Source organism: Lates calcarifer, linkage group LG20 (genome assembly GCF_001640805.2).
Source record: "Lates calcarifer isolate ASB-BC8 linkage group LG20, TLL_Latcal_v3, whole genome shotgun sequence".
NCBI lineage: Eukaryota > Metazoa > Chordata > Actinopteri > Centropomidae > Lates > Lates calcarifer.
The window spans coordinates 2,348,425-2,364,824 of NC_066852.1; the positions used below are offsets into that span (position 1 = coordinate 2,348,425).

A 16,400-nucleotide genomic window follows, 5' to 3' on the forward strand; every position below is an offset into this window, starting at 1 on the left:
TAACAAAATATCTGTAATGGATCAGGCTTTATGTGGCTGGCAGCAGTCCATTAAAAATCTGCCCAAATAACTGTCCTGCAGATTGGTTTGGGCTGTTTTAATTAGCGTTGATTGTCTTTTCTACACCCAGTGACCTTGGATAGGCACAGTAAAGTGTAGAGAAAGGAGGGACGGTTGTTGTGAAATGATTTTGGTGTGTTCGCAGACAGTTTTTGGGGCCTCAACCAATAACTCGCTATTGCAGCAGGAAGATGTGTGTTAACATTAATGGACTGATTGTTTTTTAAACTGCCCAGCTGGTATTGAGGAGGGCAAACACTCAAGCACCTGGCATGATCACAGGAGCATCACCCCTCCCTTATGCAGCTGTCTGGCAAACCTCCAGGGTGTCACATACAGACTACAGGCTTGCCGCACCAGGCATACACAGCACAGCACAGAGCCAACCCTCACACCATTCGATATGGGCGTGGAGTTGGTGCAGGGAAATTTTGGAAGGTTGTGTTTGGGAGTGTGTTTATGGGTTGACAGTGGGTGTTGTAGCAGAGTTCATGGTCATGTTTTTTTCTTTTATATGTCGGCTTCCACTTGCAGCATCAATTTTATCCATTTTGTAAAAGGCGACATTAAATGTTTTAGCTGTATTACTGTTTTAGAGGGCTGGATGGAGTTAGTATGGCTGTGCCATCAACTCTAAAAAACTCTTAGGATGTTGTTGCAGTTACTGTTTGGGTGTAGGTGAAGATCTCTTGCTGTGGCCCCCATCAGACTGTGTCTGGCAGACAATGCGCCATTGCTTGGTGTCATAATTAGAGCGAGCTGTGGAGCCGTGGTCTGGCTGGGAGCAGAAGTTGTAGATGCCATGACTGTGCCTGAGCTCAGAAAGAAAGGCCAGGGACAGTGGTGCGCAACAGTGAAGCTGTAGCTGTCCCCTCAGGCTCTGAACAACACACACACACATACACACACACACACACACACAGAGTGAGGCAGATCCATTAACACAAATCCAAAGGAAACTGATCTGAACACCACACTGACAGCAAACATCAATTACAGAGGTAGAGCACATCTGAGAATGTTATGTCTTGGAAGTGGAAGTGCTTCGAAATCAGAAACAAGATGGAGAATGCAAAAACTGCATTCTTCATTGTCATAATTTATGTATTTCTCTCAGTTTTGCTGAACTTGTTTGTAAACAACCAGGCTCATCTCATTTTCAGTACTGCATACTCCATCACCTGATTTGTGATAAATTACTGTTTTCTTGCCTGACTCTAATTAAATAAGTTCAGACTGGCTCTTAATATCTTGAAAATAAAAACTGTGCTACACCTTTTACTTCTCTTGTTGCTGTGCTAGCATCATCTATACACTGACACCGTACTGTTAAATATTTCATTGGCCGAAGCCAGTCAGAAACACATGATGGGACTTGGGCTGTGTTCCACTCAAAAGGCGTCATCTCTGAGCCCAACTACCTGCTCAGCCATCTGCTCTGTTACCTGACGCCCAGAGCGAATCTGTACTGAAAAACCAGTTTGAACAAATCTGGAATTCGCAGCAACCAAAGTTGCCCCTAATGTTTCTACCAACACAAGTCAGCTTTGGTTGCTAGTGACCACAATGAGATTGATCTCAGCTCTCCTTCTGCCCCACTCACTCTGTCTGTCTCTTGCTCTCAACTCTTTATCTGATTTTCAAAGAGTAGCCAGGTAGTCGGTTTCATAAATGTTGTTTAAACATCAATAACATTAAGTGAAATTTCCATCCTTGCTCTTCGAGAGCCGTGGTTTTATAGCGCATCGATTTGTGCTAGCATTACTTGCAAATACTAACAGCAGGATGGGGTCAGTTTCACAGAGACGGCAGCGCTTTTTTTGAATTGATGAATGTTGGACTTGGTTAGCGGACAGTATGATTGATATATATGATCTTAAATCTTGCACTTTCCCATTAAAACTCTATTTTCAGGAGAGTAAAATTGGTAGGTTATGCATACAAGGGAGCTCTGGATTTGATGTACAGTAGTGCATATTATGTAACAAGTTATTGATTCTCATAGGGAGGTAATCCTCTCACTTGACCGGCCTCTGCATGAAGGTGAGAGTGCACATCTGTGAACAGACCTGAACCTGAGAGGAATTTTAGGGCTCGCCCGAAGACACTGCTGCATTGTGAGCGCTACTCACTAGATGATCTTTTTGCATGGTAGATGCCATACTGTGGCATTTATGGGTGTTTTTCTTCGGTGTTTGCATAGAGCTTGGTAACGCCATGTCTCTTAGCTATAGACAGCTTTCTAAGCCAGGTTCACTTGCTACGCAGCCATCAACTTTGAGCCACTTTCAATGGAAACCACAGATCTCTTAGTACATGTCATTGATTTTTAAAATGTACACACATGCCTCTTCCTTGCTTTCCTCTGGCCCACCCTTCTTCTCTTTCACCATTTACAGCTCACTCTGATTCACTGAATGCATGCTTACTCGATTGCTGACAGTGCAAAGGGATGTGTGTGTGTGTGTACGTACGTGTGTGTGTGTGTGTGTCTAGAGGAAAGAGGGAGGGGCATTTCCTTTAATGCATCTGCTCTGCTCAGTGACTCTCCAAGCTCACACATTTATTCTGTCTCTTCTCTCCGTCTCTTTCTGTCTTACCCAGTGTTCCCATCCCTGTTCTGTCTGTCTTGTGTCACTTTCTTTTCTGTCTCTCTCTATTTTTTTTTGTCTGTCTCATGTCAGACGTACATGCTCATCTCACTCAGGCACATTATCTTGGTCTCACAGGATCTCACGTTCACCAGTCTTCTCGTGCCATTCCACATCTCTCTCCTCTCTCTGTTTTTCCTGCTCAGCCACTTGGATTTTTGGCTGCTGCTCCTCCATCACAGCCACTGTATTCTGCATTTGCTCCCTGGTTCTGCTCACTGCGTCAGGAATCAGCAGCAGACTGAGGTGGGTGTTTTAAGAGCATCATCGCTAGGTCTGAGGCTGCATCTCTCTCTCTCCCTCTCTCTCTCTCACCCTTCTCTCTTCCTGCCTCTCTCCTCACTTCTCTCTGTCAGTGAGAGTCGGGATGATCGTGCTCGCCTGTATATGCAGCAGCATTTAACATTGTCACACAGTGCTAGCGAGGTAGCATATCTACCTCTCCAGATCTTCCTGACTGTCTCAGAGATGTCACTACGGTTGATAGTGCTGCTGCTGCTGCTGCTGCTGCTGCATTGAAAACCGTCTTTGCATACCTTATTATACTGGCATGTATTTTGTTCTCACTCTCTCTCCTCTGTCTCTTCTCCATTACTCTCCTCTGTCTGAATGTCTGTCATGTTTTATGCATGCCCTGTCCTTTTGAATTCTTGCCAGAGACTTGGACATGTTGTAGGATTTATAAAGAACCGCCCTAAAATAGCCAGGGTGAAAGACATGGGTGCAGACTCGCGCAGAAATACACATGCACACACAAATGCGCATTCACACAAGAGGTTCGATTCCTTTTCACCTTACCTGCCCCGCTGCTGCTGCTGCAGTTCCATCTGTTGCAGTTGCCACAGCCAGCAACACCCCAGAGCGAGGCTTTAACTGTCCTCCTAGTGTGTCGCTTAGAGGTTGTGACAGTCATCTGTACCCGGCCGAACGTGTTACCGTGTCATTTAAATCTGTGTTTGTGTGTGGGCGTTTATGCCGAGGCTGATTGTTGTGGGCCAGTATCTCTGCGTGCCTGTGTGTGTGAGTGTGTGCTTGCACATGTGTCTATGTGAGTGTGTGTTGATGTGCATGCGTGTGCACGCTCTCTTGTATACAGTATGTGCTTGCCTACCCATGGGCTCTGGTCCAAGAAGAAAGCACAGGAGAGGCAGGCTGCAGGGGTTCAGTTTGGTGCAGTAAGCTGTTGAATGATCTGTAAGGAGCAGAAAAAGGCAGATTCATGTGCTGGTGTGTCCTTTCACTGGGCTGGTACGTCTGTTTTACAGAGAAGCATGGCTTTTTCTGAAATGTCTGCAGTAAATTTGTCCTTGAGTAGCCTAACTCTTAACAGAGTGAGCTTGCAGTTGTTAATACTAACCTATAATTTGTTTTTTCAATAGATAGGCTCATGATGAGACAGACATTACTGTGACAGTGCTAGAACAGTAATAAGGTTTCTCATTATCTTGTATTTGCACTCAAGGCGAAGGCACTGATGAGGCCCAGCAAACAATACTACCAGCAATACTTCAAACAAAATCCCCTTAAAGAAATGCAACAGTCTGTGACATCCAGTGACAACAGGAGAGGCTGATTAATCTGGAATTTGCAGAAGTGCTTTGGTTAGATGTCATTCCTCATACTTGTTATGCTAGAAACAAAGGAGGTGCTACTTTTTTGATGATGTTGCAATTATGCTTGACCTGCTGATTTTAAAGTGAAGTGTAGACACTTTTTTGAACAGTTACTGTGCAGTATTAACAAAAACAAAAACAAAAAAGAAATAGGATGGGACTCAGATCAGTTAATTCCTGTGAGGTTTGAATGTTTCAGGCAAACACCCGTACTTAGCGTATAACAAAATAAATAAAACTGTAAATGAACATAAGCATGAAAACAGATCAGTATGCAGCATTCTGGGTGATATCTTGATAAAATATTGATGATTGATATGAAACATGGTACTTTGTCTGAGTTTGTAATCATCATATCATGATATTGTGCTTTTCTGGCCCAGTTGTCTACACAATGGTAATGGTCTTTTCTTTCTAGATGTTAAATACAGACGATGAATTCAGATTAAAATGAACTGATTATCAAAATTGTTGCCAATTAATTAACTGAGTACTTGATTAGCTGACTTATTGCTTAGCATTTGACATAGATTACGTATGTTAGAGGAAAAATGGACTTAAAAGCTTCTTTGGGTGATTTGCACACCTAACACATAGTGAGCTGTAAGTCATTATGCAGACACAATAGACAGATATAATACAGAGGCAGCATTTCCCATACACAGGCTTTACTTAGGTGGCCAGCACAGGCTGATAAAATCACTTGATTTCAGCTTAAGAAATCTTACTTTAGAACGCCTTCACTCTTTTCAAGCAAACACACCTGTCTGAGTTGCATGTGCAGCAGTAACTGAATGAGGACCAGAGGCTTCTCTGTGCGCAACTACCTAGCTAGCATCTACAGATAGCGTGCTTGTGAGGCATTTAGGGGACATTTGTAAATTGTGGCTACAGAAAATAACCTGGGTTACGCTCTCCCGCTCTAAACTGCGTGAGTCTCTGCATGCATCGGTCACACGCCACGCCACCAACCACCACAAGTAAATTCTCAACCTGTGGGAAACGCTGCTGCGAAGTGACTGAAATGTGTTTGACATTTCAGTCAGCCTGATCACTAATGTAGGTCCTGACTCTTTGCAGTTTTTACAGCTTGGTCTGCTGGATGCTCCAGTGGGGGTGTTCCCTAAACCGAGCTCAGTAATCATTCTGCAGTTGAGATTTAGTGGCCTGTCTGGCTTCATTAGCCCTGTTTTGGAGCTCCCAAGGGGCATCACACTCACACATACTCACACAGACACACACAGACACACACAGACACACACAGGACCTCAGTGAATTTATCACACATTTGTTTAGCAGGTGTATTTTCTTCCACCTTTGCTCCAATATTTTTTATCTATTTTTGCTCAAGAAAAGGTGAGATAGAGGATTCGGGTCGTATTAGTCTCGATAAGAACGGAGCTTAAAGTTCAATGAAATCAAGATTTGAAATAATGCAGTTTTCTAATTGTAGGAGCTGTGATTCAGTTCTAATCTGTAATATTAAATACCCAGAAAACCTATGTTTTCTCAATTAGCATCCTATGTGCTAAAGTGTCTGAGATGAGCATAAAGGTTTCTGGCAGTTTTGGTTATTTCACATGAGCGTTTGGTCTGTGCTGTGATGTGGTAGATCTGGGTTGGAAAAAGATAATATTTAGAGTAAATAAACAAGCATAATATTTAATGTTATGGATAAAAACTGAAGATTAGAAATCAAGTTTTCAGTCTCAGATGGAAAATGTTTACAGACCTGTAGGTGGCAACCATGAACTTTTCTGTCTTTGAAGACAACTTTTGTTAGAAAATGTGGCTGTTGCTAATTTTAGCTGTGGTCACACTTGTGGCTGTTGGGTGGTTAATATGCTCCCTGTATATTGGTGTCCTTATGAGTTATGTTAGGCCTGATGATGATTTCATTGAGTAAAAACACCACTTTGCATCATTTTGCCCTATCATGCCCTTGCTCTGTGGCAGGTATTGTGTGTCTATTGTGTGTCCTTGGAACTTAATAAATCACTCTAATGGAGACAATTATCCCAGAAATATTCCCACACAATGATGGATAATGTGTTTAATTTACAGCATTAAGTCTGATTAAAATAGCTCTTTGCTTTGATGAGTGTTCTCAGTGCAAGCACACAAATGGTCCCATATAATGGAAAAATGTACTCGGAGATGAACATTTGTCACGTGTGGTTTGAACCAATCCTGAGGAGGGCTGGTAATAATTCAGTCATGTGATAACAGTGTTATCCTTAACATTTCAGATTATTTAGACTTTAATTAAATAATCTTCATGTTTATTATTTTATGTTCTAGTAAATTACTGAAAATCTCCTCTGAGGGTTTTATTTCATAAAGGTGTTTTGGTATAGTCTGATTTTGGCGCAGGCCCACCTCCGCTCTAAACAGCTGCAAGATTTTCTTTCACTTGTGAGTAAGAAAACGTGACCCACTGTCTGCATGTTGCCTTCTTCTAAGAACTGACCACTGACATCACAGGCCGAATAGCTCGCCACACATTTTCACACGTACTAGCTACTTTTAGATCATGCAGGTCAGTGCTGACATACAGTGGGGCTGTTTCCCCACAAGACGTTCCTCTGATGATCCCTGATCTAACACAGATTCAGTGCGATCATCATGATTTATGTTGCCATGTTCGTTTTTTGTTGAAGTAAATGTGTGTGTATGTCACACATGATTTGTGAGTGTAGATAAGATTGACAAAGCCCAAACCACATTAATCATGATATACTGCAACACTTCATGAACAGTCCATGTGAATTACAGCAACAATACTGCATGTGTGAATAAAGATTTAGTGCAGACCGTTGTGGTTGACGGGTGTATGTGACTTATGAGACATCGTGCTGTTGGTGATGGTGAGTTATTGGGGTCATGTCTGTATTTGCTGCAAATACTTGAGATTGATTAGAAAGCCTCACTGTAAAGCCTGAGTGCTGTGTGGGATTTTTTTCCTGATTCTCGACTGCTACATTAGTAACACTGCACTGCCTGCTTAGCATACTAATCACTGACTTGTACCCATAATATACCAGCTGTTTATTTTAGGCAAACATGATGCAACTTTGGTGAACTCACTTTGGTTTAGATTTTCAAAGCTGGAAACTTTCCATGGGAATTGACGGGAATATATGGGAATTAATGGGAATAAACTGAAAATTTGCAAATGTAGTTGAAAAAAAATCCTGCAGCATAATCTTGGTTTAAACAACCATATATTAATTTAATGTAAATTCTGTTTCTCCCCTGCACTGTGCTTTCCTCCATCACATGCACAGATAATTTCTAGGATCCTGCTCACTACAGCCACACTACTACATCTGAGCCCACAGACCACATCCAGTCAAGTAAGTCTGGATCAGATTACTGGGGTAAATATATTTGATCTATGGTATTAAAGCTAAACTAGCAAAAAATACATTGAAATGTGTTTATACAGTAGCTAGCTAGTCGGTTGATCAGAGATGCTAAATGTAAGCTAGCGAACACCATCTCTGAGGCTAGCTCTTGTGGTGCTAGCTAGCTCAACTGTGATACTGTTTATCCTTCAGTTATCTGTTCACAAAACTGCAGGTTATAGTTTGATTTAACAACTGATTGAGGTGTGTTCATCTAGTCATCTAGCCTGTTTCTATTTTGTTCATCCAGCATCGGTTTTAAAATATTTAAAAGTTTCATCTTGGAATATTTCCAAAGTTCCCCAGCTAAACTTCCCATGGAAATTTCCCAGAAATTTCCCTCTCCTTTGCAACCGTAGTGTGCAGGGAGATGCCTTGAATGTTGTCAGTGCCCAGGGTTTCCAACAGCGTACTAGAAGACCCACCAGGCATACGTTGACCCCTTCATATAGTGACGTTAAACACCTTCCAACTGTCACAAGCTAGTGTTACCTAGCGACCATAGCTAGCTAGCCAAACAGTCAGTAGCATATGTATTTCCCTTGTGACATTTAGGGATCATGTCAAGGAGGAAAGGTAAAAGCCCAAAAAAATTTTTTCCAGAGGGCCAAATACCGGAGGTGATGGCAGCGAGGAAGAGTCCGCTAACATTCGCGGCTCTACAGATTTAACAACGTTGGCTCAGCCTCAGGTCAACGATGTGCAATCGGCGAGCTCCACATTCCTGGTAAAGCTGTTAGAACAAGAATAGCTGCTGGGCCTAACAACTTTTCTGGCAGAAACCCTGCTGCCTGTTCATTTTTCTGTATGTATATCACTCGCCCAGGCCCCGACTATGTCTGCTCTGCTCCAGAGTCCTACAGTTGTCCACAGCTCATGTGGACTGGGCCAGTTACTGACTAAAAAAGGCCATGGCCCATCTCCATCAGGAAGCCCCAAAAGAGTAAATAGTTCAGGAAAATGGGTTGAGAGGAATCTAAGGCTGTTAATTCTCACACATGACAAGGATGAAACGAGTGGGTGCAAATCTTAAGTAATAAGATCAAGCACACGTTTGCAAAGTTGCGTTATATAAACAAATCTTGAGCGCAGCTAAATGAAATCACATCCCTCTGCTGGAGGTTTGTCAGTCCTAATGTTTGTCTGTGCTGCAGTGAGAGCAGAGGGCTGGCTGACCTGGCACATAGCTCTCAGACAAAGAAGTGGGAGAGGGTGAATATAGATTGATGGAAAGAGAAACGCAGAGAAAAAGAGCAGTCGGAGAGGAGACAAACCTGCTAACAGACATATTTACTCATTTGTTAGTGCTGGTCGAATGTACCCATTAAAAGATAGCCACCAAGATCAGGGTGGATTATGCACTTGATTTTCATTCAGATATCTTTTTCTGCAGATAACAGGTGGATCTGGGTGATAATGTAATGTGTTATTAATAGTCATGCCTGTGACAAAATGGTATCATTCTTATTTCCTACTGTCAAAGGTCTTATAAACTTTGATAACAGTAAATAAGAAAAAACTGTAAATGCAATGAAAACTCTGTGGTGAGCTACTTTATGTCCAAACCTGACTGTGGATTTCTTCACAAACGGTCTCACCTACCTATCTGAATGACTGTTGGTGAGGACAGTGGGTTTGACATCTGAGCTCCTACATTACCCCTGTGGCTTTAAGTTTTTAGATCACGGGCTGACCTCATTTTGAGACATGATGCGTGTGATCTAAAAAGTGTTCCCCTCAAAATGTTCTCTATTCTAAATGAAGGGTAAGTGTTAACTTTAACAGTTTGATATGAGGCGTTTTGTATCTCAGATTCTGCCACAGTGTCAGAGTCATTAAAACCCCAATAATATCATTTAAAATTAGGCAGATAGCAGTTGCATAGGTCACCTTTGTGATAGATAAGTTAGCAGGGATATCAGTGGCTGTACGCTAGCTCTCTGGGGCTAGTGCTGCAGGATTTCCACTTTCAAATGGAAATGCTCCTAAAACTTTGTTCGGCAGCTCTTGGTGTTGTGGTCATTTTTTTTTCTGCTGTGTAGCAGTTTCACAATGACACAGAGCGATGAGGCAGAGGATTTGAATCAGGGATTTTCACTTTCACTTCCTTTCAGCCTTAATATAATTACCGTAGTTTATCTTTTATTCAGCTCACGTGGCTTGTAATGCAGAGTGGGTTCAAAGCTCATTTGATACCAAGGGGCCTAATGCTCGCCAAGAATATTATTCACAACCCCCCCATACCAGCATGGGCTGGTGACACCAGGCTGAGTAGATACATGCTGTCAATGCCAAAGTGTGTTCACAGAGATGAACGTGTCACACCGCGACCTGGGAACTGTTGGACTGGTTGAAGTTTTTCCTCCTTCTCTTGGGTCATCCAGACTTTGGTGCTGGTGTGTGCACTCTGTAGCACTGTCTTCTTCTCGTTAGCTGACAGGAGTGGGATCTAGCATGGTCACCCACAGCTGAACCCATCCTTATCAGGGTTTGAAGAGATGTATCTGCTGGAATATATTTTGCGTATCACTGTTCTACCTTTAAGATTTTTGTTATTCTCAACATCAACAGACCATTTTCTCCTTGAGCATCTATCCGATGACATCTTGGAAACAACCTTAGCAGGAAGCAACATATTTTTCATTGAGATGAATGTTGTGGAGACTGTTGCTAGTGTCAAGTGTAACAGTCTTTGTTTTCTCAGTTGTTTTGTTGCCATAATAATTGCAAAACAATGTTGTACAACAGATTTAAACCTTGACAGAGCATCTTTAGTTTAATTCTTGCAGTTCAGACCTGTCATCCTCTGTGTAAGTTAAACTGGGTTCAACACAGAACCAAAGCTGTCTTTTTAAAAAATGCAAGAGAGCCATTATTCAGACTGTTTTTTTTGGACATTAAGAGCGAGAGCATATCCATAAATTATTAAATCATAAGAATGTTTTGCACGAACTAGCAGAGTTTTGTTCCACTTATCACAGTTATTTATATCTAACAATTGTGTGTTTGAACAATGCTGTGTGTGTAAATAGTAACATGTCTTGTGTAATGACGTGACAAAGTGTGGATTTACATACTGCATATAATTAACTTACAAGAACAGTAGAATATACTTAATTTTCTAGGTCACAAGCTTACATATTTTGTGTAACAGAGAAGTGCTTAAAAAGAAGATTTGAATGTTCACTAATGCAAGTGATATCAAATGAGTAATTCAACAAATGTAAAAAAAAAAAACAATAATAATAATAGAAGGTGCTGTGGCAGAGTCATATGTACAGGGAAGATTTAAAACAGGCTGAAGCACAGATGGACTGCACTGTAGGAGGCAGAGAGACCGTCTACCAGAGACACACAAACAGACAGAATAATGGTATTAAGATATTGAGATAGGTAAAGATAGACAGGACGTCTGTTACCTCTTTCAGTCCCATAACAAGTTCCCAGAGTTTAAAGCCACTTCTCCAAACTACTTTTCCAGCCTCTTCAAGTCCAATAACCCTGAAAGTAGTGATTTTTGGATGAAAAACAAAGCTTTACTCAGATTTCTAATGACTTTATTGTCTGTGTGTGTGTGTGTATGGTAGAGCATACAGTGTTTCACACAGTAACAATAATAATCAGTGAAATCTCTTTATTAAAATTGTCACACATTGGATTCCTGAGAATAACATGAACAGAATAGTAACAACTGACCCCAAACAAACGCACACATTCAGTGTTACAGCTCTGCTGCTAGCAGTATTTCACATCTTCACAGTCCTACACGTTGCCTGCTGTTAGCCTCACTGTTTCCCAAGGTTAATGTAACAGTACAGATGGCACATTGATTCACTGTAACACCTGGACACATTGCACTGACACACAAGATCAAAACAAGTGCTATTACCTTAACACACACAGAAGCCCCCTCTTCTTCGAGCGTAGCTGCCGTTGCCTCAGGGACACAGAAATCACTCGGTAAACAAACACTTGAACTTCTACAGTGATTGTCTGTGACACAGACTATGGGCAGGCCAGCGGCATATATGCGGACATGAATAAACAGCATGATGTTAACCCCTTATGCCTCAGGAAACCTGGTGCTATTCTCATGCTCGACCACGCAAATACTAAGGGTTTGAGTAGGTAGTCTGATGTAATCCAAGTGTGTGTTTGTGTTTGTACAGAAAAAGAAAGCGGGAGATGGACAATTGGCATCAATCTTCCTTGTCCTCCTATAGAGACTCAAATAGCCACTGTGTTAAAGCATGCTTAGATGGATCCATACACTACCATACAGTCATTGTGTGGGCACTTGCATGTAGCCATTAAGTTTGTCCTACTTTCGACAGAAGGCTCAGTGCATTTTATATGCTCGCTGCACTGCAGCTCCTGCGTCGGTACACAGATTCTGTTTGAAGGCAATTCTCTGCTTCCATAGCACACAGCAAAACAAGCTGGTAACCAGCTGTTTGAGATGCAGGAGATCTGTGTGTTACAATAGGCCTTTTCAGTCATACTACATGTAAAGTAACTTCATCAAGCAATTAGTTGGAGTGCCCTCTGGAGTCAGATAGATAAGTGAATGATGTTACCATTCTGTAGCCTCTATAAGAAGCAGTGTTTTGTTATAAAAGAGCAGCTGTACTCGTGTCCTGAGGTGGTGTGTGTGTGTGGAAAGTGATTCTGTCAAGTCATCCATGAGTGAGTCAGATCAGATCACATATATGTGATCAGAAGGATGGAAGCCATTGCACTTGATGCTTACATACAGGAGGATTTTATGTGATCTTGGAGTTACGGTGACGGTTAAACACGGACGTAACGCTGCAGGCCGTCACTGTCTCACAGCTGATAACCACAGTTAAGGCTACAACCTCCCTCAGCTGGCATTTAAAATGTGTGTGAATCACACATACTATGTCAGACAGGCAGATTGTCTGTGCTCCACAAATCTTCAGGGTTTTATTGCCATTTCAGAGGCACAGTATGGAGCCCAGCTGGACTTGAATAGTCTTAATTGTCTGTGTCTGCCAAAAGAAGTGATGACATTCTTCTGTTTGCTTGTCATCAGGGATGTCCCAAGCACTAGTCCTCATCCTTTAACACTGAGTAGTGACTGTGTCTGCGTAGATTTTATAGGTAATAGGACATCACAACTCAGTGGTTATGCTGTTAACCACCCTTTCCCCTCCAAAACCTATATTTACTGTGACGTCATTTAGGAAGAATGAGTATAACTCTTTGTGTTAATTGTACATTAGCTGCCTCCCCCTGACATGGCATTAGCTAGCTTCATAGCTAAGTAGTTTAGCAGCTCTAACCTGTAACCTTATAGCACCATACTAATGAGAGCCATGCAAATAATTGTAAAATCAAGTTTGTAAAACCAGCAAAACCGGACAGGCTTATTTAGGTAATGCAAAAGGAGGAAAGAGGGGGAATAGTTAATTATCATTCAAGTGATGTAGTAGAAGTATGTCAAAATGAGCACCTAAAATGCCACCCATCTGTTGTTTCTAGTTTTGTTGGTAACATACAGTTAATAAAATTGATAAAGCAGTGATGTCTCCTATTTCATCTGTGATAACTGCACTGACAAGAAATGCTGTAGCAGCAGTTAGTGCATGGAAGACATAAATCCAAGACAAGACTACTTTAGCACCTGCACACAATGCTAATCAATGTAATCAATATACAAGAAACTGTACTTGTTGTTATGGACGTGCATGCACTTTGTCACATGTACAGTATGTTCTTTGTGTGACTGAGTGTACTGGTCATCCTTGTCAACGTTACCACACTGAGTGGGCAAAGTAGCATGGACTGTGTGAGTGAAGAGTGTGGGTGAGTGGGTGGTTATACTGTATGTGTAATTTGCCAGTTTGTCACAACGCTTCACTTTAATCCTGTGATACACTGACAGCCAATGTACGGGATACTGTAGTACAGTGGACAGAGGAAGGACTCAGGGATTTTTTTTACATTTTGAATTTATTTGAACTCATTATAATAAAAAGATTGTGAGGTTGTTTTGTTGACTAATACAGAAACTTTCCATTGCTAATTGAGGACTGCCTGTGCAGATATTCAGATAACCTTCAGCTTTTCCCTTGATAAGAAATTTCAATTAAATCAAATTGAATTATTTTACTGACAAAATGAAGACTGTCCAGTCTGTTTTGTTCCTGTATGTTGTTCCTTTATCCTGTACAGAGTATTAATGGTTTGACATTTTCTTAAATGTCATCTCTAAATGTAGAGACATACATTAAAATGTATTTTTGGTGAATATATAAATGCCACACTAATAACATATTCTAAATTTGATGACATGCAAAAAAGATTTCAGGTCAGGGGGATGTTGTGATCACTTAGTCAGCTTTTTTAACCCCCAGGACACAAGGACACCTCAAAACCAAATAATTAAACTTGAAGCTCTGTACTTGATGATACTGAGCAGAAGCTAGCCTGTATCACAGTTGCAGGGAGGGGGTGCTTTCCTTCCTGTGCAGTGCTCAACCATACTTACACCATGGCAGGACTTGAAATGAAAATGTGTGAAGACACATTTGCAGCAGTATGAAATGTAAAAGTAAGTGGAGGATAATAACACGGAAACATCACCTCCCCCTTACACTCTCTCTGTTAGTTCTTCGGTGACCTTGCACTAGTTAGAATGACACACAGAGGAATAGGAAAAGCATGTTGTTCCAGTGAAGTGGCGGCTGGATGCTGCACTGAGACCATCACATTACTTAAAGGTCACAGGTTTGATCTCTAATAGAGTTTTCCTACAGCAAAACGCAGACCAAACCCCTGTTTATCAACTCTTTGTCAGTTGCCTTGGGAAACACTGTCAAATAAAAGCATAAAACATTTTTATACATATCTGTAGGTGACCCCAGCAGCCTTGTCTCTACTTGTTCTTGTAGTGAAATTGGCCCTTGTCTAAACACAGAACCACTGAAAAGAGCGCAGAGAGCAGCTTGTGTAGTATTTTATGTTTGGAGTGGTCTCACATACTCGACCGTTAGCGGCAAGCTCTTTTGTTAGTGCATCTAGTCACAGGCTTATTTTGTCCAAAACATACACAGTGCACATTTAAATTTGTTTGCTGTGTAATTAAATACAAAGTGTTGTTATTGTAACAGTAAACGTCCATGTTATTAAGTGTTCAGTATTCAAGTTAAAATGTGAATTGTAAGGGTGCTTGCCACCAAGTGTCGAGCGTTACCACAGGGCTTGAGAGGAGAGAAGTGAGGGTCTGAGATGGAGCGAGAGCACAGTGGGTGAAGTGATGCATAGCGCTGCTGTTTTGCAGCACAGGGCCTCCCCGGACCAGCCTGCTCTCGAGTGCCTACTCAGCTTTTTTCCCCACAATGTCTACTGCAGTTTTCTCTTTTACTCTCTCCTCTTCCTCCTCCTCCTTTTCCCATTTCATATTTTCAGGCAGTGTTTTTTTCCCCCTCTGGTTTCTCTCCTGCTCCTCAGAGGGTGTGTGTTGGTTGCTAGTCGCTGCAGGCTGCTTCTCCCGGGGCCACTCAGACTCTGTTCAAAGAGCCGCCAGCCACTTGCTGCATTTGCGCCAAATTTCATTAGGAACTCTGGACCATACTCTCAGTGTTTTCCCTGTCTGTTAGAAACAGCGTCTGTCAGAGTAGCATGGTAGCACCCTGAGGGAGAAGATCGAATCCTGTGTGGCTGGCAAAATAAAATGCTAGAGGTATCAAGGGCTTGTATTTGAAGACATTAGGGCGGCGCATAAAAAACCTTGTGAATTATTGAACAGTCAATTTAAATGATCAGTCTAATTGTATAAATAGAAAACCGGCAGCAGAGGCTGAGTATTGAATGTCTCTTATCTCATCCTGCAGTGGCTCTCTGCCATCTGCACAGACTCCAAGGAATCCGTATCTGACTACACAAAAGCTAAATCCAGCAGATAACTTAAATACCACCACCGGCTATAATGTCTGTGTTTATGGTTGTTGTTGAATCAACCCTGTAACATCCCTAACAAACAGAGTCCCTTCCCCTCAGATGGGGAACTGGGTAGATTCACTCCTCTGCCTGGTTTCGTATTTGATCAGTTAGAGATACATTATAACCTCAACTCTTTTTTTTAAGTATTAAGTAGAAATATTATTGATACTTAGCTTGGCTGCAGCAGCAAAAAGCCAAGCCTTTAAGTGCCTGATGTGCACAGGAATACTGTAGTTGCCTGCGCATGCATTGCACAGAGTTACTGTATGTGTTGTGAAGGATTAAACCACTTGTATTAATATAGTTTTTACTGATCTGCTGCTGTCCTCTTGATACTCCCTAATGACCGACCAGATTTAGATGTATTGATCGCCTCTGCCCCTCTGCATCTCCTCTGCCCGGCTCTGTTTTTGTATCAACTTCATGCTTTCTGCTCACCTATGCAGAACTAAAAATTGAGCTCTTCAGTACAGCCTGCCCATGCCCATGTGTCATTACATGTGCAGTGATGCGGATAGCACTGATATGGAGTACAGGGATATAAAAAAAACAAACAGGGCAGACTGTGCATAGTGAAAAGATTTTAGTAGCCTAATGGACTCCTGAAATGTAAAGTGTAAAGAGTGTAGTATGTGGAGTGGAGTGCTTTGACAGCCATGCCAAAAAAAGTGAGATGTATTACTAATCTTCTGACTGGCTGC

At 41.7% G+C, this 16,400-nt stretch overlaps 1 protein-coding gene across 5 annotated transcripts in view; it reads left to right on the top strand.

The window, feature by feature from the left end:
• The window catches only part of kcnab2a (potassium voltage-gated channel subfamily A regulatory beta subunit 2a), a 74,408-nt gene that overhangs the window by 4,125 nt on the left and 53,883 nt on the right, over nt 1-16,400 (top strand). For 2 of the 5 annotated variants that reach the window (XM_051078416.1, XM_051078419.1), the window contains exon 2: nt 2,665-2,957. The exons of 1 other annotated variant lie outside the window; for it this stretch is intronic. The gene's annotated coding sequence lies outside the window, so the exon portion shown is untranslated. Of the gene's footprint in view, nt 1-2,664; nt 2,958-7,611; nt 7,681-16,400 lie in introns of all 5 variants that reach the window. 2 more of the 5 variants (XM_051078418.1, XM_051078417.1) reach the window with 2 other exon arrangements.